We start from the raw sequence: 27155 nt of genomic DNA on the forward strand, positions 1-27155 counted from the left end.
GAAACCTTCACCACGCCCCATCATTCACGTCCCCAAACCTAGTCACCCGGGCACACTCGGCTCTCTAACTTTGATGCTCCGCGGTGGCAGCCGGCTTCCCTGGTGCTTGTGGGAAGACAGGGGAATTTGGGGGGCAGGCCAAGACGGTGCGCGCCCAGGCGCACCCGTGCTTCGTGCTACAGCAGGCAGTCGGGGCCCTGGCTGCCCCAGCCGAGGGGAAGCCGTGAACGCCGAGGCCACCGAAAGCCTGGATGGTGCGGAGCGCGGGAAGGGGGCTGGGATTTGAATGGGAGTCTGTGATTGGCCGAGCCCTGGACTGACGTCACTTCCCCGCGGGGCGATTAGCCTGCGAGAGGAGGGCTGGCGGGCCAGTGCGCTGGGGGCGACCGGGGCGCCCGAGGCTGCCCGAGCGCTCGGCGCGGGTGCCCTCGGTGCGCCCCGGGCTGCCGTCGGAGCGGGCAGCCGGCGCTCGGACGCAGGGATCGGGGGGGGCAGGGAAGGAGCGCGCCCGGCGGGCGGGGGAAGGAGGGATCTGGGCGGGGGCTGCCGGCCTGGGTGTGGGAGTCAGTGTGTCTGTGTCTGTCGGTCCCCTCCGGCTCTCCGCGTGAGCCCCGGGCTCCGGGAGCCGCTCCCGCTCAGGCCTCGGCGCCCGGCGGGCAGCAGCACGTGGGGTCCACGACGCGGCAGCGGCGGTGGCGAAGGGAGGCCCGTTTCTCTCTTTGGTTATCTAGCTGTATGAGTGCCACAGAGCCGTCATAAAGCTAGATAACCGAAAGTAGAAATGAATCTCACAACTTCTGCGTGTGAGCGCCCGCCCCGCCGGCCGGCCCGGGCCGTCCGAGCCAGAGGAGCCGAGAGGAGCCCAGCGCCGCCGGCCTGGCGGAGTCCAGCCCCGCGGAGCGGCCGCGCCCGGACCAGGTATCTGACCTCGGCTCTCCCCCCTTAGGCCCTTTCCGAGCCCTGGGGGAACTCGCCAGTTTCGGCCCCCCACCCACCCCGGTCCTACGCTTCCCGCCCTCTCCCCCAAGAACCGGAGCAGGAGCCCCAAAGTGAAGTGGGCCGGGAGAAGGGAGGGGTCGGGGTTGCAGAAGGGTCGCTGGCGGGGAAGGCGCCAGCCTTCGCCTTCGCCCCATAAATCAGGCTGGAACAATCCGCTCCCGGCGCTGCGGACGGGGATTTTGGGATGCAAATGAGATGGGAGAGAGACAGCGGCCGGTAGGGGGTGGGGGGGAAGAGGGGAGTGAGGGGTGGGTAGGGGGCTGCCCCGCTGCTAACAATGCGGCCTTTATCGAATTATTCGACGAGTCAGCCCCTGAGCACCATTAGCATACGGCTGGGGGGTTGCCGGAGCTTCGCCCCTCGGTGAGGTCAAGTTCTTGATAATTTGATCACTTTTCACGGGCTCTGGCAGCTGCCTTTGTGTGCGGTTGGGGGGTCTGCGTGCAGCGTGAAGCGGAGCAGAACTGGCCGGGAGTGAGCTCAATGGCGAGCGGCCGGGTGGGGGGCTCCCTCCCCGACGGGCAGGCCCTGCTCTGCATACAAACCAAGCGCCGGCGGGTGGGAGGGAAAGAAACTAGCCCTGCGCCCTAGCTAGGGGGCTCACACCGGCGCCTCCCCAACTTCCCGGAGTGGTTAGGGTGCAGGCACACTCCCAGTACCCCCCTCCTCCCACCCGCAAAGTCGCAACATAAGATGTATTACAATGTCTGGCAAATAAAAAAGCAGTTGGGGGAAATCTGCATTGCGTTCCCATGGCAACCCAGTGCAGCACGCCCGGCCACTCAGCCTCCCTCCCAGTCCCTCTTAGCTGAGCTCGGGCAGTGGGGCGCTCCCCTGTGCCCTGCACGGAGGTCCCGCCTGAGGTCTTCTTCTGCCTCCAGGTCACTCTCTTCCCTGATACCTGGCTTGTCCCCTAGCCTGGGAGCCCACCTGGAATGAGGTCCTGGAAACCCAGCTGGGCCCTGCCCTGCAAGGGGAAGAAAGTGGGTTCACATCTCCTGGGGAGGGTTACTAGTGTGTAGGAGTGAGAAGATTCTGAGAAATAGGTTGGAGGGAACTTGAGCCACCACCCCCTGACCAGAGCCTCCATCCCCTCTCCCTTGCTACCCTCGTGGAAACAGACCTGAAGGTCTGAGGTGACTCCTCCAGTCACGCAGCTCAGAAGCCCAGAGCTGGGTCCCAAGGTTGCCTTACTCTCCATTTGCGTCTGCCTCATTCTCCAGAGCGTCTTCCAGTTATTTATAAGGCCCCTTTTCAGTGGCCTCTACCCAGATTCTGCCCAGTCTCCTGGTAATAATCTTTATAGATCTTGCATTCCTTCAAACCTTTTTTTGTTTTGTCTTTGCTTAACAAAGTTATTTTTAAAATAGGTTACATTGAAAAAGGTAAAAATCCAAACCATATGAAAGGGAAACCCATTGGCTCTGGGGACTGGGATTGTGCAACTGAGGTCGATGGTACAGGGAGACTTTCTATCCTATCACCTTTTGAATTTCGAGTCACGGTGAGTGTGACATTTATTGAAAAGAAACTTAAAATAAGAAACGAAAGTCCAGGCAGGAAAGTCCCCCCTCTTGCCTCGATCCTCAGTTCTTTCCTGAAATAATCACAGGTTAAAAAGAAGGTTCTTGTGAATCCTGCATGCTCCTTTCCACCATTTTTAAAGGCCAGTCTCCCCTTAACCTGTCAAGAGGCTAGGGGAGGGTGACTAGTGTGTTTCAGGATCCAAGAGGCCACTGCAGTGCCTTGGCCACCCCTCCCTTCCCAGTGCACCTGGGGGCCTGTGTGCCTATTGTGACCTCATTTCAGAGGAAATCAGAGCAGTTCTTCCTGCCAGAGTGCCCGCCCTGCGCTCCCTGCCTTCATCCCTCTCTGGCTTGGCCAGGATGGCTCCCGGGCTGGGCAGAGGGCAGGCCCTGTACTCATCGCTTCCCATCTTCCCTCCCAGCACTACCGTCATTTTGCAGCTGTGTCTCTAATAGTTCAAGCAAGCTGGGTGTTCTTTTCCTTTCTCTCCCTTCCTCCCTTCTTTCCCGCTTTCTCCCCGAATTCATTCCTTTTTCCTTCTTTTTTCATCTTTTTAAAAACCAGGGTTCCAAACCAACTGGGCAGGCCTGAAACCAGGTTGGGGGGTCCGATGGAGAAAGACCATGCATGGGTGAGAATTCGATATTCTTTCCGCTTTCTTCTAAAATACATTGATGCAAACCTCCAGTGTCAGGTAAAGATCGAGATAGCAGGGCTGGGGCGGGCGGAGAGTGCCTGGCTCCTAATCTCCCAGACTACAACACCCCCCACCCCTACCCCCACCAAAAAAAATGGCCCTTGGAGAGAGGCCAAGTCACCCATTTCTCCTCGGGTATGAAGCCCCAGCACTCTGGGCGCAAAATCATGACCCCCCTAAATCTCTAACGGAGCACTACTCAACTCTCTCTGGACACTTCCAAGACCAAGGCATAGGCTCAAAATTGGTGCTTCGCCCCTTCACCCCCTCCTGGCATGCCCGGGCCTGAGGGAGCCATCTGGGCCTCCTGGGTCTTTGCAGTCTTCGCTCCCCTCCGTTTGCTCCTGACTGAAAGGTCAAGCCTCCTCTGGCCACGTGGTTCCTCCAATCTGGGCATCGCCTTTGCCTCTAGTTCGTGCTACTTTCCCCCTCCATCACCACCCCCACCCAGAAAGGCTTGAGAACCCTGGGACGAAGCTGCAGCTGCAGCTCGGAAGCCAGAATAGGTTGGGATCTCAAAGATGTCGCTCACCCACCCGCTTTCATTTTACATCGACAAATACCGTGTTCAGAAATGCCCAGTGGGTCGCCAAAGGTCGCACAGCAAGCCGCGGCAGGTCTGGACATCAGGGCAGCCGCAATGCTGGGGGCGCATCGAGGGCTTCCCTCTTTCTCGTCCCCGCACTACCCACCCTGCACCACCAGGCGGGCCTCTGCCCGGGCGAACGAAGAGCTGGCAGCCGAGGACGCCCCTGACAGCCAGGCAGCGCGGGCCAGAGGCCTGTCTAGGCCGGCCAGGGGCCTCTGCCAGGCCGCGGTCTGCCCTCCAGGGAAAGGAACCAGAGCGAGGCCCGGAGGCCTCCCAGGGCCCAGCCGCGGCGCTTAAAAGCATGCAGGGGCAGAATTAGGCGCTCATTTAGCCAGCGTTACTAATCCGAAGTTACAGCGCTAATTCCCTGATCCCGCCGCTCCCACACGCAGCGCGGGGATTAGAGGCGCGGCCGCCGCCCCGCCCCGCCCTCGCCCCCGCCGCGCGCTCCCGGGCTGCGGGCTCAGGGCTCAGGGCTCGTCGGCCGCGCCGTGCTCGCCGGGCCCGAAGGCGCCGCGGGGCCGCGGGGCTGGGAGCCCGGGTCCGGGCAGGCGAGGGCGAGGGGCGGCCCCAGCACCGTTCAGGCGCCCTGGACAGGACAACAGCCGGGCTTTCTCCCCGCCGGGTGTGCGCACCCACAGCACGCGGCCCCTGGGAGGCCGCGGCGCCATTTTAGTAGCTTCCCTTTCCCCCTTGGCATCGCTGTAGCGCGCGTGTATGGCGGGGTATCCCCGAACCCCAACCGCCTCTGACTTGAGCCCCCTCTCCGCCATCCTATTTAGAGTGACCAATCAGCACCAGCCTCGGGTGGGATGCGCGTCACCATGGCGACGGCCAGGGCGCCTTGACAGTGCTGCCCCTCACAGAGGGCGTCTTCACTCCGCCTGGTCGGGTGTGAAGGGGAGGTGGGGACACTTGGGGGAGAGTGGGAGGGAGGCTGTGGCTTCACGTCTCCACTCCCACCCGTTCTGCCTAGGGTCTCCGCAGCCGACTAGGGGAGGGGAGAAAGGATGGTATGCGCAGGCCTTGGCGGGGACCAGGGCTTGCCCTGAGTTTCCCACCCCAAAGACGTCCTCCCTCCAATCTTGGAGGTAAAAGGGAGTTTGTACCACCCCCTTTCTCTCTTGAGTCAAGGATTCCACTTTCCCATCTCTCACTCTCTCCTATCTCTCATCCTTAGAGAGCAGTGTTTTGGAGAGGAATCATCCCAATTGCCTTGCTTTTCAGTGCTGTGATATGGGGCAAGTCACTTCCCCTCTCTGCATCTTAGTTTTCTCCTAAGAAAATGAGATGGGCTGGGTGGATGGGTGGGTTCATGGAAAGCATCGAGTGCCCAGGGGATGCTCTGTCAATGTGAGCGCTCCTTTCTGCCCCGCTGCAGAGCCACTGGGGGCAAAACTCAAAGGCTGGGGATGTCCTTTCTGCTCACGGGAGCCAAGTTTGGGCGTCTTACTGCTTCCTAGAGCCAGCTTTTCATCTCGCCCCCAGACAGCTGGGAATCGGAGAGGAGGGAGAGCTTTTAAAAACAGAGCCAGGGTGGGGGCTGTGGCTGGAACAAAACCTTGGTCAGTGGCTGCGAGCACGGGCCTCTGTGGCTCCTGGAGCGCTGGCTCCTTCCTCCCAGCCCGGTCCGGCTTAAGCACCACTTTAAGTGGGCCCTGCATTCACTGGCCGGCCCCTCACCGCAATTGAGCCGCAGGGGTTTGAAAAGAAGGCCAGGGCCTCAATGACAGGACCTTGGGCCAGGCTAATTGGTTTTGGTTCAAGGGGATACTGGATTTGTGAAAAGCTCCAAACCGTCGTTCCCACGCCAGAGCCAGGCCACAGCTTTAGGGAGAAGGGTTCGAAGAGCTTGGGGCCAGGGAGGGAGCCAGGTGCTGCCAGCCCATGACCCTGCTCTAATGGAAGCATCTCATGTGCTCCTCTGCTGAGATGCTCACAGCAGGCAGACTCTAGAGTTTGAGCAAGGTGGGTCCCAGCTGTCTCAGAAGCGGGGCTGTTTCAAGACAAGGCTCCCTCCTCTGAATCTGTGGCACACCCTGGATGAAGGTGTAAAATTAGAAAGGCCTTGCTTCCCCCACTGTGACCATCCAGTGGAAGAAACCAGCAGTAGCCAAGTTAATAGTTCTTGTCCCAGCAGCTAGTCCAAACCTGGGAGAATGTGGGACTCTATCCTGAGGCAGGCAGTGCTGCCGGTCCCAAGCTAAGTCGCATCTATCTCTTGGAATGCCCCTGAATATCCCTGAGCAGGCAGCAAGGCAGACATGAGAACAGGAGACCTTATAGTCCTTTTTCTTCCTTGTCTTTTTCCTTCTTTTAAGTAAAGGGTCAATTATTTCTTTACATTTTCAAAGGTGAAGCATTGTGTTATGGCTTAAGTCTATCATTATTGTAGATAATTTCTAAGTGTTTTAGAGATACATCTTGAAGGGTACCAGATATGTATGTGTGTGGACCTAATGACTGCACATTCCTATACATAACATGCTCATTCTTTTATATATGATGCATATACGGAAATATATACTTCTACTAACAAGTAGTTCTGTTGAGGATGGTGAGGAGTGAGGGTTATAAACAATCATCCCCTTTTGAAGATGACATTGTGTGGGTTGAGACCTGTTTTTCATGCTCCAATGTGCGTTGAAGGATGCCTTCCTATGTATTCATCAGCTAAAGAAGCCCCTACTACCTTTTTAATTATCTTCCAAGTTTTACATGGTATTTGCCCACTGGAGGCACATGCTAAATAGGGGAAAAATACTTTGAAGAGATACAGGACTCTGTGTATCACATTTTCCAGTTTTATTTCCATGTGTAATTGCCCAGAGCCTAATTTCTTCGGGCCGCTCCTGATGTGCACACTTGAGAGTCATGTGTAAATATGCACGTGGCTTCGTGCACGCCTGGACCTCCTTATCACAAAGTGTGCCCTCTCAGTGTTTAAATACACACAATCCTCACCGACACACGATTATGGTGTATAGTTGCCTCTTCTCTAGAATCAGGCTAATTTTCCCTTTGGTAATCCTCAAACCCATTAAGTTCCCCACCCCCATCCGCCCCCACCCACCCCCACCCCGCAGACAAATAATTGCAAACCTTACCACAGACCAGTGGGCTCACCTCACTTCTCCAGCAGGCAGCTCTCCAGGCTGGAGTGAAAGTTCCCATTAGGCAGACTTCACTGATGTTACCAAATATACTCCAGCACATTTACTCGTCTCCTATGAAGTATTATCATAAATAATTAAAATTAAACTGCACTTGTCAAAATAAATGAACAAAGTAGAGTTAGTGATATCTTTGCCTTGATTTGCTTGCCTTGGGTTTGCTTATTCACTAATTTGAAGCAAAGAAGAGAGAGAGGAGATAAGAAAGAACAGACCGTCCCGGGAAAGGGAGAAGTTGAGAGAAACAGAAAACCCTCAGTCATCTGCCCTAGGGTTTCCAGTCATTAGGGCACTCGGGGAGGCTGGAATGCAGCCTCTAACACCAGCTCATAATGAATATTGAGGTGTGGATGTAGTCGGAGGGATTTCTTTGTTTACCGGGGATGGCCATGGGAATGAGGGAGAGGATTGCCTTTGGGGATTAAGGAGTGGGCTTTGTTTTTATGAAGGGCCTTACTTCTTTTCTGAAGTTTTCTGCAGCTAATTGATTCAATTCAGACATTCCCCTCCACCCCCACCCCGGCCAGCCAAGGCCCTGTGTTTGTGAGATGTGCACAGCCTCATTTCCCCATCTGCTCTGACTCCTCTCCCCACAGTGACCCTCAAAAAAGGTGTGAACCTTCACATCACAGGTTATGGGGAAATCAGTCATGGGCCCAAGACCTTTGTATGTATGTGCACACAGCACACAGAGACAAATGCAATTACACCTATGTAACCAACATCCAAATCAAGATATACATTTCCTTCACTCCCGAAAGTTCTCTCCTGCTACTTCCTAGTCAATCCCCGCACCTCACCTCATTCTGACGTCTCTCACTGTAAACTAATTTTACCTTCATAGAGCTTTATGTAAACCCTTTTTAAACTATTTATTTCAAGTCTGGAGGGGACACTGTCTTTAGAGGCCGGACAGAGCATGGGCCCAGGAGACTGCTGTTTACAGTAGGATTGCAGGATTGGACTTGCATTAAATAATCCCCTCTCCTGGGATGCGCCCGGAATTAGATTTGGGGTTGGGGGTGCGGGTCCTGGCTGGGGCTGATCTTCCACCAGAAGAGCCCTTTTCTCACCCAAGCTCTGTTAATGAGCCCGGGACAGGTGAGCCTTACACATTCCAACTTGGCTGCCTTCACCAGCATTCAGGAGTGGGTGGTGAGCTATTAATGGAAGGTGACAGCTTCGTGCTAATTAGAACTTCCTTTCGGTTTCCATCTGCTCAGGTGCTCGAGCCCCTCATAGGTCAGCCTCACCCCCAGCCTCGGCTTGCAACCTAGTTTTGTTCCCCTCATGACTGGGGCGGGGGGATGCTGTGAGCGGGGCTCCCCGCCCCTGTCTCTGGTCATACCCTGGTTCTTTGTGTGACCCTATTCTGCACACGGTGGCATTTCTCAGGCCTTCTCCTGTTGGGGTGGAGATGGACTGGGTGCAGACGGGTTGGAGAGGGGTGGTGGGCACTTGCCCACCCTCTTGGGCAAGCTGATCTTATACCTTCAGCATGGGTTATTTTGAAAAAGACCTCTCTCTTCTGCCATCTGAAGAGTGTGGCTTCAGACCTTTGTCCCCCAACCCCAACCCCAGGAACCCCATTCCTGGCGCTTCCCCAGTGTGGCTGTATCCAACCTATCTCTGCACTTACAGACAATTTGGGGGAGGGGGACTGTCTCTCAATCCTCTGGCCTTCTTCTGAAAAAGCCTAAATTTCCCCCCTCATTTTTCTTTTAATTTCTTTCATCTCGGGCGCAACAGACATATTTTTTTTTTTAAATGGAGGTTGTCTCTTATAAAGGTTTCATTGAAGAAAAAAAAAAAAGAGAAAAGCATTAACGTCACATTAGCGTCATTTAAAGAGAAAGTGCCTCTCAGCCTGGAGGTTGGGAGAGCTAAGGCTTCCGCCTACCAGTTGGGATGAAATCCCTTGCAGAGAACCAGAGAGGGGGGCCTTTCCTTGCAATGCTCTTCGCTCCTGAATCCCCTCAGGTCTTCACTGGGGTTGTGTGTAAAAATAGCCCACCCTTCCTGCCTGTGCAGCTCATTCTCTCCTCCTAGGAGTTATCTGATAACACAGGTCACCTGCTTCTTTGACTGTGTAGACTTGGATTTTAAAAATCAGTAGTGGATTCTTGGCTGGTGTAAGGCTTCATCAGTTTCCCCCAAGGCCCTGGGCCCAGAGTAAAGTGACGGAAATGTCTCTGGTATGTCTAGAAGGGCTGGAGAAAGAAATTTCCCTATCCAGTCTCCCCTGTAACTGATCATGGGAGGGCAGGAGGCTCATCTCTGTGGTCTGTCCCGCACTTGCAGTAACAGTTCCTGATTTGAGGCACTAGAGTGGGAGACCCAGAGCTGTCCTGAACTGGGTTAACAAAGAGCAGCCTAATATCAGTAGGGACAGCAGCTTGGGGTGTGCGGGCCGACGCCTTTTGGGCAAGGTTCTGAATGCTTTGGTCTTTACAACTCAGCATGTCCTTGACAAGTCGCCCCACCTCTCAGGACCTCTGTTTCACCACCTGTAAGGTGGGGTTATAGTACCGGCACTTCCAGGGGTCCTGTGAGAATTAAGTTAAATATACAAATAAAGTGCCTTGCATATGGTGAGTCCTGGGCAAATGGTAGCTCTTTCTTAAAGCTGGGGCAGGCCGTGCATATGAACGTCTGGATATGAAGTTCAGAACTCCACCCGCTGGCGACTGAATGAAAGCACCAGTGGCTGTCTACGGCCTTGTGGAAGGAAGGGCCGTCTTCCTCCCGAGATGGGCCATGCCCTCTGGTTCCCGCACTCGAAGAAGAGCTAGGACCCCGAGGAGCGCCCCACGGCGGGGAGTGGAGTGGGGGTTTCCAAGCACGGCTGGTCTGGGGTGGAGGGCAAGTCTTGGTTTGGAGGGACAAGCATCCGGATTGCCGCCAAGACGGCGCGACGGGAAGCCGCGAGGACGCCGCCGGGAGGCCCCCGTTAACTACGGGCGGGGGGTTCTGCCAGGCGCTCCCAGACAAGTGACCTGGGCCCGGGTTCAGGCAGGTTCCAGCCGCAGCATTCGCGAGCGGGGCTGCGAATGGAGCCCGTCTCAGGGCGGTCGCGGGCGGCCGGCTGCGGGGCTGCGGAGCGCCGGGCTCCGGGCGCGTCCAGGTGTCCGACCTCGGGGAGCTGGGCCTGGGAGTCCGCGGAGGCTCGCTCTCGAGCCGGCGGACACCTGAGTGTGAGGGAGCCCCTAGCGGCACCCAGGTGGCTGGCCGGGCGCCTGGCTCGCGGGCCAGGACGGAATCCCCTCGCCCCTCCCTGAGGGGCGCTCAGGACCTGACCCGTCTGCCCTCCTGCGTCCCGGACGCGCGGGGCTGACGCGCCACGGCGGCAAAGCAGCCTCCCGCGGCTGGGCCCTGACCCGAAGGCGGTGGGCCCCTACCTCGCCCCCAGCCCGGGCGCGCGGCCCGGCCCCCGCCGCGGGGGCACGCGATCACCTCGGAGGGGCCGAGGCGCGCGTCCGGGGGTGGGGGCGGGGGCGCCTGATGTCTCGGATCTGTTTTACAGTTCCTCCCCCGCAGCCGCCACCGTCCTCGGCGCGATTCCCGCCCGCGCTCGGCGCCCTATTCGTCGCCACCCGCGCGCCACGGGAGGGGCGCCGCTGCAGAGGTGAGATGTCGGCGCCCGGGTGTGGGAGGAGGCGCGGCTGCCTGCACGCTGCTCTGCCCTGCCGTGTCTCAAAGGGAGGCCCGCGGGCCGGAGGTTGGGAGATTCGCAGATCGCAACTGGGTCACGAGAAGGGCGACTCCGGGAGCCACTGCCATCCCACCCCCAATCCGTGAAATGGGGTTAACAATATGCCAACGCGCTGGTGCTTTGTGAAATCGATCGGCCGAGCACGGCGTGTGGCACAGAGAGGGCGCCAAGTCAACGGTGACCCCGACGGTTCTGGCTTCCGAGGCTGCCGCCTAGCCGCCCTAGGTCTCCCCCAAGGCGTTTCGTGAAAACCAGAGGCGCGGAGCGGCCTTAACTCTCCGCCCACGATTGGCGGCTGCTTGCCGCCCGGCCCTGAGGGGCTCAGAGGTGGGACCCGCACCCCCCATTTCCCGGGCTACTGAGCAGGGAGTAACCGGCGCCGACTCCAGGGCGGCAGCGCGCGGCCAAGGCAAGACAGGATACTTTCTACGCGTTCACTCGCCGTCCACACCAACCCTGGGCCTGCGGCCTTCGGAACCACACGGGCCCACAGCCGGCGGGAGGCCGCGGGGCGCGCGCCAACGGGACCCCCGGGGCAGGCCGAGGGAGCGGGGAAGGGCGCCGCAGGCCCGCGGCCGCGGCCCGGGAGGCCATTTTGAGAGGAACGAGTCGCGGCTGCAAGATGGCCGCGTGGGCACGAGGTAGGTCGCGGCGCCGCCGGCCCGCCCAGGCCCTCCCGGGTTCTCCCCGCCGCGCGGCCCACGCAAGCGGAAGGCACGTCGAGCGCGCGGGTCGTGCAGCGGCTCGCGGGGGGCTGGCCCTCCGGCGGTGATGGCCACGCGAGGCCCGGGGGCCAGCGGCTGCGGCCCCTTTTCCGCCTCCCGTCCGGAGCCTCCGTCTTGGCGGCTGCTGGTGCGAAAGGGGCGCCGATCGGTGGCCGCCTCCCTCGGCCAGAGGAGCGAGGAGCGACCTTGTCCCGGACGCGGGGACTGTGGGCCCCTCGCGCTCTTCGTTATTTCCGAGGAAAGTGCGGAGCGCGGCGGACGCCGGGTGTTTCTTGAACCTCGAGCCCGAGCGCGAGTCGGCGGTGTCAGCCGCGACGGGGGCGCAAGCGCAGGACACGGCGGGTCGGCGAGGCCTCCGCGCGCCTGGGGCTGAGAACGGGCCAGGGGCTTCATTCCCGCCCGCCACATTTGCAGGTCAGACGGGGAGGAAGCCGGCGGCCCTTGCGTCCTTGAGCTCGCACCTCCTGGCCTCACAGTCTGGCCTCCTTGACCCGAGCCAGCGTCACCTCGGTCGCTGCTGCCTTCTTTGTCCCACGCCACCTAGGGGAATAAGCACAGTCGCTGCCGCAGGTGTCCCACCCCCGCCCTAAGGCAGGTCCCACCAGATGCATTTGTACAGCATGACCTAGAAACTCCAGTATTGCCAGTTTGAATTGCGGCCCGTTTTGTGCCTGGCCGGGTGCTAGGTGCGTCACACTCATGCTTGCATTGAGCCTTGCTTTGAAAGGTAGGGTGATGATTCCCTTTTTGTGACTTTAGCCACAGCTAGGATGTGGCTGAGCCAGGAAGTGAACTCAGGACTGACCACCCCAAAGAACTGGGTTCTTAACCACAGGCTGTGCACATGCACACACACACACACACTTTCATCACTGTGGTCTCACCTGTCAGACAAAGGCCAAGAATTCATTCTCAGCCCTTTCTGAATCCAAGCTCCCCTCCGCACACTGCCCTGCTTCACATGAGGGCTCTCCTGTCACCCATCCACATACTCAGACCATCCAACCTCCTAGCCTAAAGTCCACATCTAAAATAGATGTTATGATAGAATATTGTGGTTGTTCTGAGCTTCCTGGCAGCCAAGACAAAGAAGGAAACATGATGGTTTATTATAACCTTGTTCAAGAAAGGAAGCTTATCAGGATTTTTTGGAGGGTTGAATGTATTTCCTATGGACGATTTATAGAAAATTTAAGGTTGGTGATTATGTAGGTCAGCTGCTTCATATCACAAATGAGGAACCAGCCCCAGAGAGGTTAAGTGACTTTTTCCCCAAGGTCACAGAATTAGCTAATAGAGCAGGGACTGGGACCCAAGTGTCCCGACTCCTGGGCCAATTTCCATCCTCTCATGACCAGGATTTAGTGGGCTTCTCGACAGGGGTATGGTTTAATTGTGGCCTGGTGAACCCCACCATCCCCCAGTCTGAAATACTTCAGGCCTGGATGTGCATACCAAGTTCCTACTGCTGGGCTGAGTATATCCTCGTGGGTATCTGTAGATGTGATAAATGAGTGGGTGTCCTCTCTTCAAGGAGATGAGCATGGTGGAGGGGTTGGGGGAGGCCCTGGCCACAAACCGTTGGGTGAGTTCACTTTTTAAATGTTGGCTTCTTGAGCCCATTAGTTCTCCAGGCTTCTCTCTTTTAGCAAATGTGTGAGCTGGGTACTGTGTTTCCCCTTTGGATAGTGATCTGTGCTGCCCTTGAGACCTGCCTGTCCTTTTAGTTGAACTAAAGAGGATTTCCCTAGTGCACCTGCCCGGTTGCCATTAGACCTGGTGGACCCATTCTTTTGTCTGTCTTCTTTGGGTGGAGAACCAGCCTTTCTGTGCCTGCCCAGGTTTGTTTCCCATGGCTTCAGTACAAATCATGGAATATGGCTCAGGTTAGTAAATTTCCATGGCCCCCAAAATGAAGCCTTTGAACCCCTGGCAGTGATTCCTGTAGTTGCTGAATAAATTTAAGTGACCCTGCCACAGAGCAGATTCTCCGGAAATTTGTACCAGAAGGGTACTATCCCGGGGGGTTGGGGTTGGGGTTGGTGGGGGGAGCTCTGATTCTTGGTAAGAAGCCCTTATCCCAACTGTCATCTTTGGGCAGGATCTGCCTGGGCAAAGGCCGGTTTGCGGCTAAAGCCCCAGCTGTGGAATGAAACCAGGGTTCAGCTCCCCAGATTAGTTACTGTCTATAAGGATTAAAGACCCCAAATAATGGCTGGCCTCTCCCCTCCTCCCTGCCAGGGGAAGACATGTAAATACAGCCGCACGCCAGCTTAGGCAGTAGATGTGTATAAATCGAATTTAGCAAATCAGATCATGGTTTAAATGCACTATTTAAAGCAGTCCTGCAGTGAAGCCTTTTACAAAGGGAATAATCATTTTGTGATGCTAATCATCAGCCTCCAATTTATCTCCTTTGTAAGTTCAGATGTTGGTGTACTGGATGTTTTGAAATTGGGGCGCTCTTGTGTAGGACTTGGATGATGGCTGTCTGCCTTCTTTTTTTGACCTCTCATTTTAAATGGGTGCATATCCTGTCTCTTGCTGGGGGCCCCAGGATGCTTGTCACTTAGCCAGATAGTTCTCATCCATCCCACTCATCTTTTTATAATCTGATAGAGCCCACCATTCAGCTGTTCCTGGCTCCCTTTCTGAGATTTCTATCCTTCCAGGGGGGTGATATAGGCCCTGCTGTTCTCGGGGTATTAGAACCAATCCCTCTCTGATCTGAACCTTCTTTTGTTTCCCTGAGCCTCTGGTACCACCGGTGCCGACCATAAAGAAGATCTGAGTCGTCTAGATGCACATCAGCCCCTGAATTGAGAGGACAAATTAAATGCAGGCAACCACTTGCTGAATAGGCAGTGTCCAAAATATTCTCTCCATTCACATTAAAATAACTGAGGCCTGGATGTTAAAGTGACTTTTCCCACAACTTAAGGTTGGGACTCAAAGAAGAACCTGTCTCCTAATTGCTATAAAAGTGTTTTATACGCTGAGCTGTGGTGCCTTTCTCTGCAGAGAAAATATAATCAGAGACCATCTGGGTGGGAGAGAAAGACTGATGGGAAAGAGATGGATCAGAGTGGAATAAAGGAAGTGGGCAGGAAGCTGGGGGCCTGTGAGGAGCCTGACCTTGCTTAGCTCACAGGCCCTGATATAGTGTCTTTGTCAATGCTGCCACTATTGACGCGCTCCTCGGTAATTATGACTGTGTGTTGGCATGGCGACTCCGAGTAAGAAGACTAGAGGCACTGGGTAAATGCACGACTTGTTCTTGTCTTCTAAAGCAGAGAGGAGCTTTTGTGGGTAGTTCCTCCAGGGAGACGTGGCAGAAAACTCACCAGACCCGGTGTTGGGGCATGGCTATTTCCAACCCACGGGAGCCAAGGGGTCCGACCTGCAGCCACATAAACAGAGGCTCCCAGTGAGACCGTTGGCTGACGCGGAGGTCTCCCAGAACCACCCTCCTCGTGCTTTCTTTGTTCCTTAGCCTTGTACTGTCTATCCATTTCTAATCTTCTCTGGATTGCCTCTTTCAAATAGGTTTATGTTGCAGGCTCTGTGAATTTGATTTATCATAAAATAATCTATTTCATACCGTGCCATGAGTATTTGTTTGGAGGCCCTAGAGAAAAGTAGTTGGGCCAGCCATAAGGATGGGATTTGGCGTTTCCCTTTCTACCCCGGTTTCCTCTCCCTAGACTCTTGAGCCACCTCCTCATCTGTAAATCTCGTGAAATGTAGTTAGTGCAACTCATTGAAATGAGAGTATTGGGTGAAATAAAATACATGATTAAAATGAGTTGTACCTGCTTCTCCTTACTTTTTAATGTGGCTACTGGACTATTTAAAATTATACGGCACTCACGTGACATTTCTGTGCCTCTCACATGATATTTGTGCTAATCCAGACACCAGGAGATCAAGACCTCTCCCAGCCCTAATGCTCAGACACCAATTCTGCTCTGGGGCCACAGCGCTCCATGCATGGAGGGCCAGAGAAAGCCCAAGCTGCAGGCAGGAGAGAATCCTCAGGGGCTTTTAGGAGTGCCACCGTGTATAGCCCTCTAAGTGAGGATTACATCTCAGTCCTTGGAGGCAAAAGCCACAGCCTGAATCAGCAGGCAGCGTGCTTTCAGCATTTAGGTGGGCGGGGGCAGAGCCTGTAAGGTCCCCTCAGGAGGAGCTTTGGATGAAGGCTTAGTGCTGCCCCAGTGGAGTTTTTATGGGCCCAGCTGTGGATGACAGGAGGGCTGTTAAAGGGTAGGACACTCCCCCCACCCCATCCTTGTCCTGGCAGTGATCTCATCGTCTCCTGGGTGTATGGAAACCACAGGCATGGGGTGCCAGCCCTGCTTCCCAGGTTTGTGCCAAACCCACTTGAAGCCAGTTCCTTGGGCCTGGGGGCTCCTCGTTGGCACCCCTCTCCTGACCAGCCCTCCTCCCCTCAGCCTCTGCTGCTCTCTGCAAGCTGGAACTTCTGGGATGCACGGTGGCTCAGAGCCAGCATCTTGGAGTGGCCTCTTGCCCTGGCTCCCTGCCAGGCCTGGGTTTCCTGAGATTTTCTGGTGAGGCGTTGCGCGCATCCTGCTGTCAGAGGGTATGGGGCCCTTGCTCAGCCCTTCTCGCCTTGAGGCCGCCTGGCTGCCGGTCCAGCCTTGCCTTCACCTCCATACCCCTCTCAAGAACTCCAGGGTCCTGCTCTCAAAACCAGCCTCAGTATACCTTGCATTTCTGAAAAGATGGTTCCTCGTGTGCTGGAAGGTCAGGTCAGGCCTGGAAGGTCAGGTCAGGCCAAGATTGATGGGGGTGGGGTTAGCCTAAGAGAACTGGTCTGGTTACCATGTACAAGATGGGTGTGGTGGGCAGGGTGGGGCCTCCCAGTGACCTGAGCTGAGTAGCCGTACCTGCCCAGTACCTGTCACCTTGTGGTGGTGACTTCAGCAGTCCTGGGCTCTGCTGCGGAGCTGCTTCCCAGTTTGCAAGGGAACTGTAGAGCTTAGGAGTTGGGAATGTTCCCATGCCAGACTCTTTTCTACCACATGCGGTCACTCGGCATTCATTGATCACTCACTGTGTGTCAGGCACTGGGCAAGGCCTTAGGGACACAGAGAAGAAAACGACCCTCCCTTGCCCAGCACTTTAAGCCTGTGTAATATGGACATCGGGATTTCACCTCTCCATCCAGAAAGGGAAGGCCAGGCTGAGGGAGGAGGGAGTAGAGGGCGCTGGGGATATGTGTGATAGCAGTCTGTGGGCTTCTTGGTTTCCCAGCCCCTCTCAATGCCCGAGAGCCTGGGAGAACAGGGTCAGAGGGCATTTCATCTTCTGCCAGTGGCAACCTTAAGCCATCGTGCAGCCTCAGCTAGAACTTTAATTCTCCAGGTTCCATTAGTTTCATATAGAACTGTGAAATCCCACTTTACTTTTCTTTGTTAAAAACAAACAAACAAAAAACCAGCTATGATCTTAGGAATCAGAACAGAAGTTTCATGTTGAGATGTGCGGGTGGGGTTGGTAGGGAATGTCTTATATGCAGTCAAAAATAGACTACATAGAGGTCTCTCCTATCTGGGGCACCAAAGCAAGGACTCTGCCTGGTTCTACTCAGTCTGGACCCTAAGCACAGTTCTTGGCAGGCCGGCCTGTGATTAAGTTAGCAATGGTGGCTGCACAGCTGCCTTCTTTCGACATAGCTGGAGTTCTGAAGAGCCTTCGGTGGAGCTGGGGCTGGTCCTGCACTGCAGGTGAGTCCACCAGCCCTGAAACTCAGACTGCAGGCTGTCGTGTCCCCACTTAGCTCCCAGAAATGGGAGCGCCAAGCAGGTTTCATCTTATTGCTATTATTATTACTACTTCAGTGATTTGTCTCTATGTGGGTCTTTTTAAAATGTTAAACTCTAGAAGTTACATAGCATTTGTGGTTAAAGTTCTTGACAAGAACGTAGGAGGGACTGTGCCACTTTCGGCTGCCTGGAAGGTGGTTCCAGATGTTTGAATGGAATCAGGAAACGCTCAAGGGAAGTGCCCTCTCCCCTCTGGGCTGCCCACCGCTTTCCTCTGACAAGGAATAAAAAGTGGCACGACACAGAGCAACCCTGGACACTGCTTCGGAGACTTTCAACCTTTCCTTCTCTGGGAAACCTTAGTAAGGCTGCTGTGCTCTCTGAGTTCTGGGGCAGACCCCACATCTCCTCTGTGAACAGGGCCAGTGAGCGTCCAGACGCTGGCAGGAAGTGGGTATTCCTCTGCCTGGGGCCTCACCTCCCTTTCCGGCTTCTCTTACTTGGATCTCCTAGAGGAGGTTTACCGAAGGCACCAAGCTGTGTCTGGTTTAAATTTGGAAACAAGGCACTGCTCGGGAGAGGCTTCCTCCAGGGCAAAGATTGGGCAGAGGCTGGTGCTTGCCCCTGAGGCCCCTCCAGAGAAGCCAGGTGCACCTGTGTGCATTTCCCTATCTCTTCTTGCCCTCACGTTCCCTCTTTCTCTCCAGGATGCTGCTCCTGAGTCAGAGGACAGGGAAGGAAGAAGCTGGAGGCCCTCGTGGTGGGAACCCAGAGGCGGCTCCTGGACGCGTCCCTGCGTGGCAGTGTGTGCTGTTCACAGGCCTTCCAGCTGCTGCTCGGCCCTTCCACGGATGTGGCTGTGGATGGACATTCAAGGTAGACATGGGTCTTTGCTTAACTGTTTTTCTTCTTTTTCAGGAAGACAATAATCTTGGTTGGGGAGGATGTTTGAAAAAGGAAAAGGAAAATACCTCTGGTTCGTGGAACCAGCTGCCTCTGAAGTTGAACCATATGAAATTTTCTTTCTTGTAGGCCCCCAGTCAAATATTGGTAATTTCATATGGTTTACCTAATACATTTTCACTCCTCTGGGACAGTGGAGAGGGAGCCATCTCTTTTCCTTTATCCCCTTAAGCAGGTTTTAAAGAGTCCCTGAAATTTTAACCATTTGTGTTCCTCTTCAGCCTGTGCTGCCGTTCTCAAAATTATTTCAACAACAGCAGGAACTTACCCCAAACATGGACTCTGCTGCAAGGAAAAACTACCCCGGGAAGGCTCCACTTTGCCCCAACTTCAGGACATGTCCTTCTGAAATGCAGGGCAATTACAGTGGTTCTTGAGCACCTTTTCTTTCAATGTTCTTTTTAAAAAAAAAAAAAAAAACACTCAAGGCAGCTCAACCAGCCCTAACCAAGGACTGAGAGCATTTCCAGACTTTTCTGTCTCGGGAGGCATTTGCTTCCGTCTGGATGCCTGAGACGATATTTTACTTTGCTTCCTGTATGGAATCAGCCGTTCTGGATGCTGGGTGCAGGCGGGGCCCGCCGCCCCTCCCTGACCTTCCAGCCACCCTGGCCCTGGGCGGCCAGCGGTGTGGGCTTTTGGCTGAATGCTCTCGCAGTCCTGCATTCATTACACCATTGTCAGGGTGTGTGTCTGGGGCTGCCTCTGGGTGTGTGTGTTTCTTTTTGTGTCTGCGTGTCAGTGTCAGGCTGTGTGTGTCTGTTTATGTCGGCCTGTCTAGGCGTGCTCAGTGCAACAAGGAGCTGGGGGGAGGCGGGGTGTTAGTAGGAGGGAGGGCACTTCAAAGCCCCAGCACGCCCCTTCGGGGATCTTGGGAAATTTATATATTTATATATGTGTGTGTGTGTGTGTGTGTGTATTTATATATATGTATGGTGTAATGCCGTTCATTGTGGGGCTCCGCGCGTGTCTGCCCAGGTATCGTGTGAGTAGCTGCCGGCCGGGGGAGCCCCATCTGCCACAACCTCGCAGCCTTGCCCGCCCACCCGCCCACCGTCCGTCCGTGGGGAGCCTGTCCCTTCGCAGCTCACCGTCTCCTCTCTAATTTATTAGCTGGGAAGGAGGAGAAAATGAAACCTTGCCTGAAGACAATGGCTGAGACAGCAGGTCCCACCCCACACAGCCGCCAGCACCTCTCCCCCTAGCACTGCCTCCTCCTCTGCAGACAGGATCTGCACAGTAGGCTGCTGAGGCGGAGTAAGAAAATGTCACCCCCAAACCAGTCTATGAAAAATAGGCCTGGCCTTGGATATGTGCAGAGGTAACCATAGATTGTTGAGGGTGGGAGAGGTCAACAGGGCAAAGGTTTGAGCCAGAGTTTGTGTTGCTGAGCCCAAGGCCCCCCTTCCACTTGGGGTCCCCCCCACCCCCACCCCCAAGCCCCAGATTTCTCAGCTCTTAGCCAGGCGGTGAAGGGCAAGGGGCCCAAGGCAGCTGCAGGGGCTGTGTTAGTAAACACGCTCCTGGGTTCCCATTTTCTCTACACACACCCCCCCCTTCTCCTCTCCCCGATGCCCCGTTACACATCCTCCCCCTGCCCCCCACCCCCCAGCATCCCTTTTCTGTGGCCCGCACAATGAGCCCATTGTCCGGGGTGTGATTTGAATAAGGGATCGGCAGCCCTGTTCCCAGCATTGTCCAAGGGGCTGGGAAAAACCCCAGCGCAGGCAGGAGGACCAGACCAGACAGAGACAGATGCCTGAATTAGCAACAAAGCTTTGTGCACGTCCCCTGGACAAGGGCTTGCCTTGTTTGCGTGGACTCAAGGGTGTGGAGCTGGCCGGCTGCTCGCATGTCTCCCCATGTTAATTAGTTTTGCATGCATGTCTGAGAAGGTGCCAGCAGAGATGTGTTTGCCTTTCCCCTGGAGGGAGGGGCCCTGGTTGTCGCTGGCCAGCGCACTGGGGTCTGTGGAGAGGACCAGGCTTGGGCCCCAGGTAGGCTCTGAGCCTGGGTGGGAAACCCTGGCTGCCCTGCCCTGCTGCTCTGCTTCTCTGCCTTTTGGGGTACCTGGCTTGGCTCCCTTTCCCATCCCTTCATGTCTAAAAGTTGGTTAGCTTTGACTACAGTGAACTCACTGGCTTCTACCCAGACCCAGGCCAGGGCCTGTCCATCTGGCAGTCTGTCTCTCGCGACACAGGGCCCCTTGGGATCGGGCAGCAGAAGCGGCCAGTCTGGGCTCTGCTCCGTCCCCAAGCCAGATGGCCAGTCTGCTTATTGCATTACGGCCTCCCCTGGCCCCAGACCCCCGCTGCCCATGGTCGAGCCAGGCGCTTGTTTGGGATATGATGGAGAAGCCCCCACGTAGGCCCTTGCAGAGGCCTCTGAACAGGAAAGGGGTCTGATGGACAGCACACTTGCCACTGGCTTGCCATATGACCTCGGGAAAGCCAAGTCCCCGCCCGGAATCTGTTTTCTCACTGGCAAGATGAGCAAGCTATACATCATGAATCTCTTGTCCTTTCCAGCTCACAAAGTCTGTGCTTCTGACTTGTGATGGTGAGCCTTTCAGACGTGTGTTGATACAGCACGGTGACAGGAGTGGGACCAGTGGATTCTGGTTGAGGGAGGAGGGGGTGCTATAGGAAGGACTTCAGCACTGGTGACCCAGGAGTGCAGGCCTGTGTTTGCAGAGGAAGGAGAAAGAGCACAGACACAGGTGGTTGGAGGCTTAGAGCCAGCAGAACCTTTCTTCCTGGGTCTTCCCAGACCCCCGCCTCCTGCAGCCCGAGCCCTTCTCCCGCCTGCATCCCTGCAGTGGTGAGCCCAGCAGAATGGAGCTGAAGGGAGCAGCTGCTGGACCGGGCACTGGGTTTGTCCTAGCTGCCCCCTGCAGGCCCTGGGGTGGGGGGCAGGGCTGAGAAGGGGCTGGATACCTGCCAAGGTGAGGGTAATGTCTTAAGAGTCCCCACCTCTTGAGAGTCCCTCAGGAGGGCAGGGGGCATGGGGCATGGGGCATCACCCCACTCGGGCAGGGGCAGAGGCCTCAGGATTCAGCGACTTTCCCAGCTCAGTCCCCCCCGCCCTGCCCCCTTCTCCTAGCTTCTAGGGTAATTGAAATGTAGGGTCATTTACAGTCCAAAAAAGTCCTGTGTAAAAACTTCCCATAGGGTCTTTATCACTGAGGAAATGAGCCCATCTCATTTCTTACAATCCTAGTGACCACACAGCAGAAGAGAATTTCTTTTCCTATGTTTGTGTTTAAATGATTGGGGGTTACTCTGGTTCTGGAAATGCTGAGGTCTTAGGGAAAAGCTTTTAATGTCCGGATTCCTTCTCCTGTGCCTTCTTTGTCTACCTCCCCATCTCCAGCGCTCCCTTCTACCCTCCCCACAGGTGTGGTGAGAGGCACCTTACTCTGGGGTCTGGCACCTGGCGAGAGGAGCCCCATGGGGTGTGTCTGGGATTAACCTGGGCAAGCTGAGTGTAGGCAGAAGAGGCCGTGGGCTTTCCTCGGGTGCTGACCTTCCTCCCTTCCCCTCCCCTCCCCTCCCCTTCCCTCCCTCCCCTGGATGATTCTTCTGCCTCGCCCCCTGTCCCCTGTGCTCCATCCTTCCACTTCTGTTTCCGGGACCTCTCTTCCTTCCTTGTCTCCCAGGCTGCTTATCACCTAGACGGGGTCTCTGGAGGTGAGGCCTGAAGCTCAGTGAATAAAGTATAGAAGCTAGAGCTTCCGGGAGGGGCAGGGGGAGAAGGTGCCCTCAGTGGGGGTGGGCAAGGGCAGGGCAGGCAGGGCTCAGGAGAGCTGTCCACTGTCCCTCTACTCTCCCCCACTCCTCTGGGGGGTCTTAGCCGCCTCAGCTGTAGCTCTGAGCTCCTTAATCTGGTGATCAGCGTGGTGCTGGGGGGCGGCTGGCTTTAGGACATGACAGGGGACCTTGAGAGTCGCACTCTGCTAACGGAGCGGCACGTAAAGCCGGGGAATCGCATTCCCCACGTGGCTCCTGGATCGCTGGGCCTGGCACAGGGGTGGCAGGCGTAGAGTGCTGGGGCGTCACCTAGCTCTTTGTTCCAGCCCTTTCTGCTTGGCTGAGGTTTTATTGTTTGGGAACCCCCACCACTCCCACCCCTTCATCCCACCCCTTCAACACACCCCCGTCCTCCAGCTGCCAGTCCCAGTTAGAAGAATCTGTCCCATAAGTTCCAAGTATTCATTCCCTTGGTCAACTGGGAAAATGCACTCCAGGTTGGTTGGGGGTGGGGAACTAAGCAAGTAGGCTGGACAGGGTCTTGAGAGAACCTGGGGAGTGAGAAGAGTGAAGCAGGGATCCTGAGAGCAAGCCCAGGTCATCTCAGAGCTTCTGGTGCCTTTGGGAGTGGCCTTGGCTGGAGAGGAGGGGCAGGGCAGGAGGGAAGGCCAGAGCAGCTTCTGCATGGCACCGCCCTGCACGTCTTGGAGCCTCTAAGCCTTCATTTGTAAAATGGGAATGACAATCCCGCCTACAGAGTACTGTGAGGAGTGCCGGGCATGTAGGAAGCACTAAAGGGTTGATTTTCCTTCCATCTTCTCCTTAGGTAGGGGGCAGGTGTGAAGGAAGTGAACTTCCTTCACTGTCATTTGAGGAGCTGGGACCGGGTGGGGGGGATCCTCTGGATGGTTAACTACAGCTAAGCCTGGACGCTGCCCAGTCACAGTGGCAGTTGCCCAAACCGTCAGCCCAGGAAGGAGGGCACAACTGGGTGGAAATAAGTTCATTTGTCATGTCTTTCTGCTCCATGTCTGTTAATCTCTAAGCGCATAGACTGCCCTTGAGAGCAGTTCCTGGTGAGGCCATGGGATTTGGGGATCTCCTTCGTACTCTGAATGGGACAGGTCTGCCTAGCAGAGGGCCTGGCAGCAGAGGGCAGGGTACTGAGGGCCTTTCCGGCCTGGGCTGCAGCTCAGCCACTAGGCTCTGTGGGGGTGACTTCTCCTGGGGACGCCCGTCCTCTTCATGTGCCCTGCAGCTGCCCTTCCTTCCTTTCTCCTCTCAGAAGTATGTCGGGCAGGATTAGGGGCCCATGCCCTCTCTGATACATCTCCTCGTGCCTCTCTTTCTCCATCAGCCAGAGGAAGGTGTCATTCCTGCCATGTGGCTGTGGAGTATGGGCAGGCACTGGTCAACAAGGAAGGCTGCTGGCCTCAAGGCAGCATTTGCCCGTAGCCCTGGGCTCCTGGAGGCCACTGCTTGACATCCCTTGAAACGCAGTGCCCTGTCCCAACAGTGGCTTCTTCTCCAGAGCCAAGCTGGCCTTGCCTTTCTCTGTGCCTTGCTGGGTAAAATCCCTGCCTCTGAGGGCCCAAGGCAGCCTGGTAAAGTGAAAAGGGCATAGGAGGGAACCACCCCTCTTAGCTGGTCTCTGGAGACTTGGCCTCCAGCCCTGCCTTGTTGAGTGGTCCTGGGCAGCCACCCCATTCCCTGGACCTGGAGAGGGAGCATTGTGAAGTCTGAGTCCCTTTTAGTGCTGACATTTTATAACCTGATAGTTCTTTCTGCTTTTTCTCCTCTGTTACCTGCCAGTGAACCTACCCCTCCTCCTCCTGGCTCAACCCAACCAACTTTGCCCCTTCATGCTGCCCTGGGACGCACAGAGGCGCCTTCATCCCGAGGTGGCTTGGCTACAAAAATGAAAACACAGCTCGCTCCCGGCAAGTGACATAAGCTGGGAAGTGACCTGCTCTGGAGCAAGACTTGACCAGACACAATCCATCTTAGCTCCGTCTGCCCCCCAACCCTAGCTCCGGCTGCCTTCTCTTCCATTGCCGTTTGTTCTCAGTGGCCTTCAGGATGAGTTTGCCACGTTTTCCTTGGGGATTGCCCTGTCCTAGTTCCCTGGGCCCAGGGCCTTTAGACTCAAAAGCAACAGGCCCAGAAAAGCAATCTCATGGGGGAAATGCTACTTCTTGGTGTCTGGCCCCTCTCCCTGGCAGCCCCAGCCAGGTGGCTCTGCCACCCATACAGCCGACACAAGTGCAGGCTGTGGACAGGTCCTTGGATGACCACTGTGTCCTTAAACCAGTCCCTTAGCCTCTCTGAGCCTCAGTTTCATCATTTCTGAAATGAGGACAACCATACCTTTCTCATAAAGTTGTAGTAAGGCACAGAAATAATACAGGAAAACTGCTTTGAATGTATATGATCAAACTCGTTCACCTCCTGGTACTACTCAGAGGCTCCAAAGGCCACAGACATAAACCATTGCCTTTCTTCACCTCTTGGTTTGGGGTTCAAGGCTGCCCTGCCCGGAAGGTTTTGAGACAGCCTCAGGTGAGCTCCTCCCCTTAGCACACCCGCTTCTGTCTCCAGAGAGCAGAAATACCTAGTTTCAGCCCTAAGAATACCTGAATGAGATTTGTAGGACACCTTCCTCCCCAGAGTGCAGAGCTCCTCCTCATGCATTATTTCTCTTATCTTCAGATTGCCCTGTGCGATGGGACAGCCTCTCTTCAGCTTTTCTGAAAATGGAGACAGAGAGGAATTGTGGATCTTCCCAAGGTCATGGTTTAGAATACAGAGCCAAGCTGCCCTAGGACAGATGCAGTCAGAAGAGGAAAAGCTGCTCCAGAAGGGAAGACGCAGCAGTCATCGTCCTGAGGCCACAGGAGCCAGGGACCAGCCAGGGACCAGGATGGAGGAGACCTGGGCAGAGGGGCCGTGCAGGCTCTCCTCCCATCCCTGCACCTCGGGACTCTGCAGGGGCCCTGGGGAAACCTGCCCCCACCCATCGCACAGGGGGCTTTGCCTTTAGCCTGTTGGCAGAGTGGCTCCTCCTCCACGGCTTCTGCCCTCTTTGCATCCTGGGCCTGGTCTGGGGCCGAGGTGCCATGGGAGGCTCTGGTCAGGTCCCTGGCAAGTGGAAGCTCTTCACCATCTACATTTCTACCCCAGAGGACCAGGGGCAGGATGCTGGGAGGTTGCCAAACCAAGGCACTCTGGACTTCCAGGAGTTAACACCTCCCTCTCCCAGCTGTCCTCCCCTTGGTGCTCCTCTTCCTCCCTCCTCCTGCTCACAGCAGGAAGAGCCTGGACCCAGGAGCCATGCCGCTGTGCTGTTGCCAGGGGAGCCAGGAGGCAGGTCTGAGCTATGCAGGGAAAAGGCCCAGCCTGTCAAAGTGTCTGAGATGAACCGTCACCATCCCTGTGCAGCTGGGCTCAGACGTGTCTCAGCTCTTGTTCTGTGCCTGAGAATGGCGAAGCCCAGTGAGGTTCAAGGGCAAACTCCCTATTCATTAGTCAGGGGGTCTTGACGTCCCATCTCTCCCAGGGATGAGTCCCTCCTCCTCCTTTCTCTCCCTCCTGTGACGCATTTCAGGTGCCTTTGGTGAGGACTACACAGCCTGCACCTCCTGCCCAACCCCCTCTCAAAGGCCCCTGAATAAGCTCCCCCCAGGGAGACCAGACAGGGCAGAGACCATCGCACAGGAAACCATTCAGGTGGGGCCCTGGCCTTGCTCTCCTGCCGTTTCCTTCCAGTGCCCGTGTCAGCCCCCACTCCTCTCTGACCCAGGGCACCTCTAGGCCACTGGCCTGCACAGGCTTGGACAGGAAGAAACCACTGGGCACTGCCCTTGGCAGCAGGCCAGCACAGTGCCATTCTCGGCAGGCTCCGCAGATGCCTTGCCATCTCTGTGCCTCTCTGCACCATCATGTGTCTAAGACACTCAAACACTGTTGGGAGGTACTTTATGCAACATTTTCTGAAATGTGGCAATGTAAAAATGTAAAAGGCAAGTAAACCATGTTACAAACAATTGATACTGCTAGGAATTTACTGTATGGTTATATTTGTAAAGATTTCCTAAGAAGTATACAAGGGTTCATTAGAGCATTTCTTTTTGAGAGTAAAGAAATTGAGGCAAACCTGTAGGCCATTCCTACTGTGGAATACTATGCAGCTGAGAAAACAATGTAGATCTCTGAATACTGGCTGATATGGAAGGTTGGCTGGTATATACTGGTGTGTGAATAGGGTAAGGTGAGAACTGGCAATAGGTTATGATCTTGTTTGGGTATATTTAAAAGCGTGTATGGTATACGTAAGTATGCGTGTCTCTGGAGAGTTTCTGGAAGGAGGTACTAGAATGCTACCTCTAGGGAATGGCGACAGAGGCACTCTTCTGTACTGTTACGCTTTCTTTCCATGCTTGTGAGATACTTTTATTTAAAAATTTGAAGAGGCTGTTTAATGTAACAGGCTTAACTTTTCTTAGCCAACTTGGGGCAGAGCTCCAAGAGAGTGGTAATGATATTGCGGGGAAAAGCATTCCAGAAACCCTAGGACCTCTGCCTTTGGCCATTTTGGGGCCTAACAATCCCACATCATCATCATGGCTACTACTGTTAATTAAAGGACCAGGCTTCGTATCTCTGGCTCTTGCTTGGGTGGGTATCGTTATTTTAGTTTCCCCGGTGTGGAAGAGAGATATTGGTTGCCAGAGCCCTGAGGCAGGACCTTAGGAGTGAAGGGGTTGAGTAGGCTTGGCTCACTGTTTCCCTCAGGGTGGGTGTTGCCCCTCTGTCTTTGGTAGCTGCCTGTTTTGGGGATGGGGAGGGGCCCTTGGAAGTGGGAGCCCGCCCCAGGGATGGTGTGGGGCAGTGGACCAGGGTGGGGAGGGGGGTGCTCCCCTCTGCCTCAGCCCTATAGAGCTGTTTTGTTCTGGGGGCTGGCCAGCTTAGGCTGGTGGGGGAATGGACTGGGCTGTGAAAGGCTCTATTTGCATAAGCAGCCTGTGTCTGGAGAGAGAGAGACATCATGAAAGCCACACTTAGAACACAGAGCACCAATGCCAGTCCCTGCCTGTTTCATCCCCAAGAGAGTAAATGTCCCAGAAGTATCTTTGAGGGGCCACAAGGCATCCTGGAGAGGGGAGGTGTGAGTTTGGGCTACACCCACTGCAGGCTCAGAGGTGGGGGCAGCCAGGTAGCCAGGGAAAGGTCTCG

At 55.6% G+C, this 27155-nt stretch overlaps 1 long non-coding RNA gene across 3 annotated transcripts; it reads left to right on the forward strand.

The window, feature by feature from the left end:
* Positions 1–822: 822 nt before the first annotated feature.
* On the forward strand, positions 823–26558 carry LOC143652521 (uncharacterized). Of its 3 annotated transcripts, XR_013160740.1 has the most exons (4): positions 10522–10610; positions 17919–18087; positions 23736–23863; positions 24633–26558. It is a non-coding gene; the product is annotated as an uncharacterized LOC143652521 (long non-coding RNA). The 3 variants fall into 3 exon arrangements; XR_013160739.1 differs by lacking the exons at positions 10522–10610; positions 23736–23863 and adding an exon at positions 823–918; XR_013160738.1 differs by lacking the exon at positions 23736–23863.
* Positions 26559–27155: the final 597 nt, after the last annotated feature.

This window comes from Tamandua tetradactyla, chromosome 12 (genome assembly GCF_023851605.1).
Source record: "Tamandua tetradactyla isolate mTamTet1 chromosome 12, mTamTet1.pri, whole genome shotgun sequence".
Classification (NCBI taxonomy): domain Eukaryota; kingdom Metazoa; phylum Chordata; class Mammalia; order Pilosa; family Myrmecophagidae; genus Tamandua; species Tamandua tetradactyla.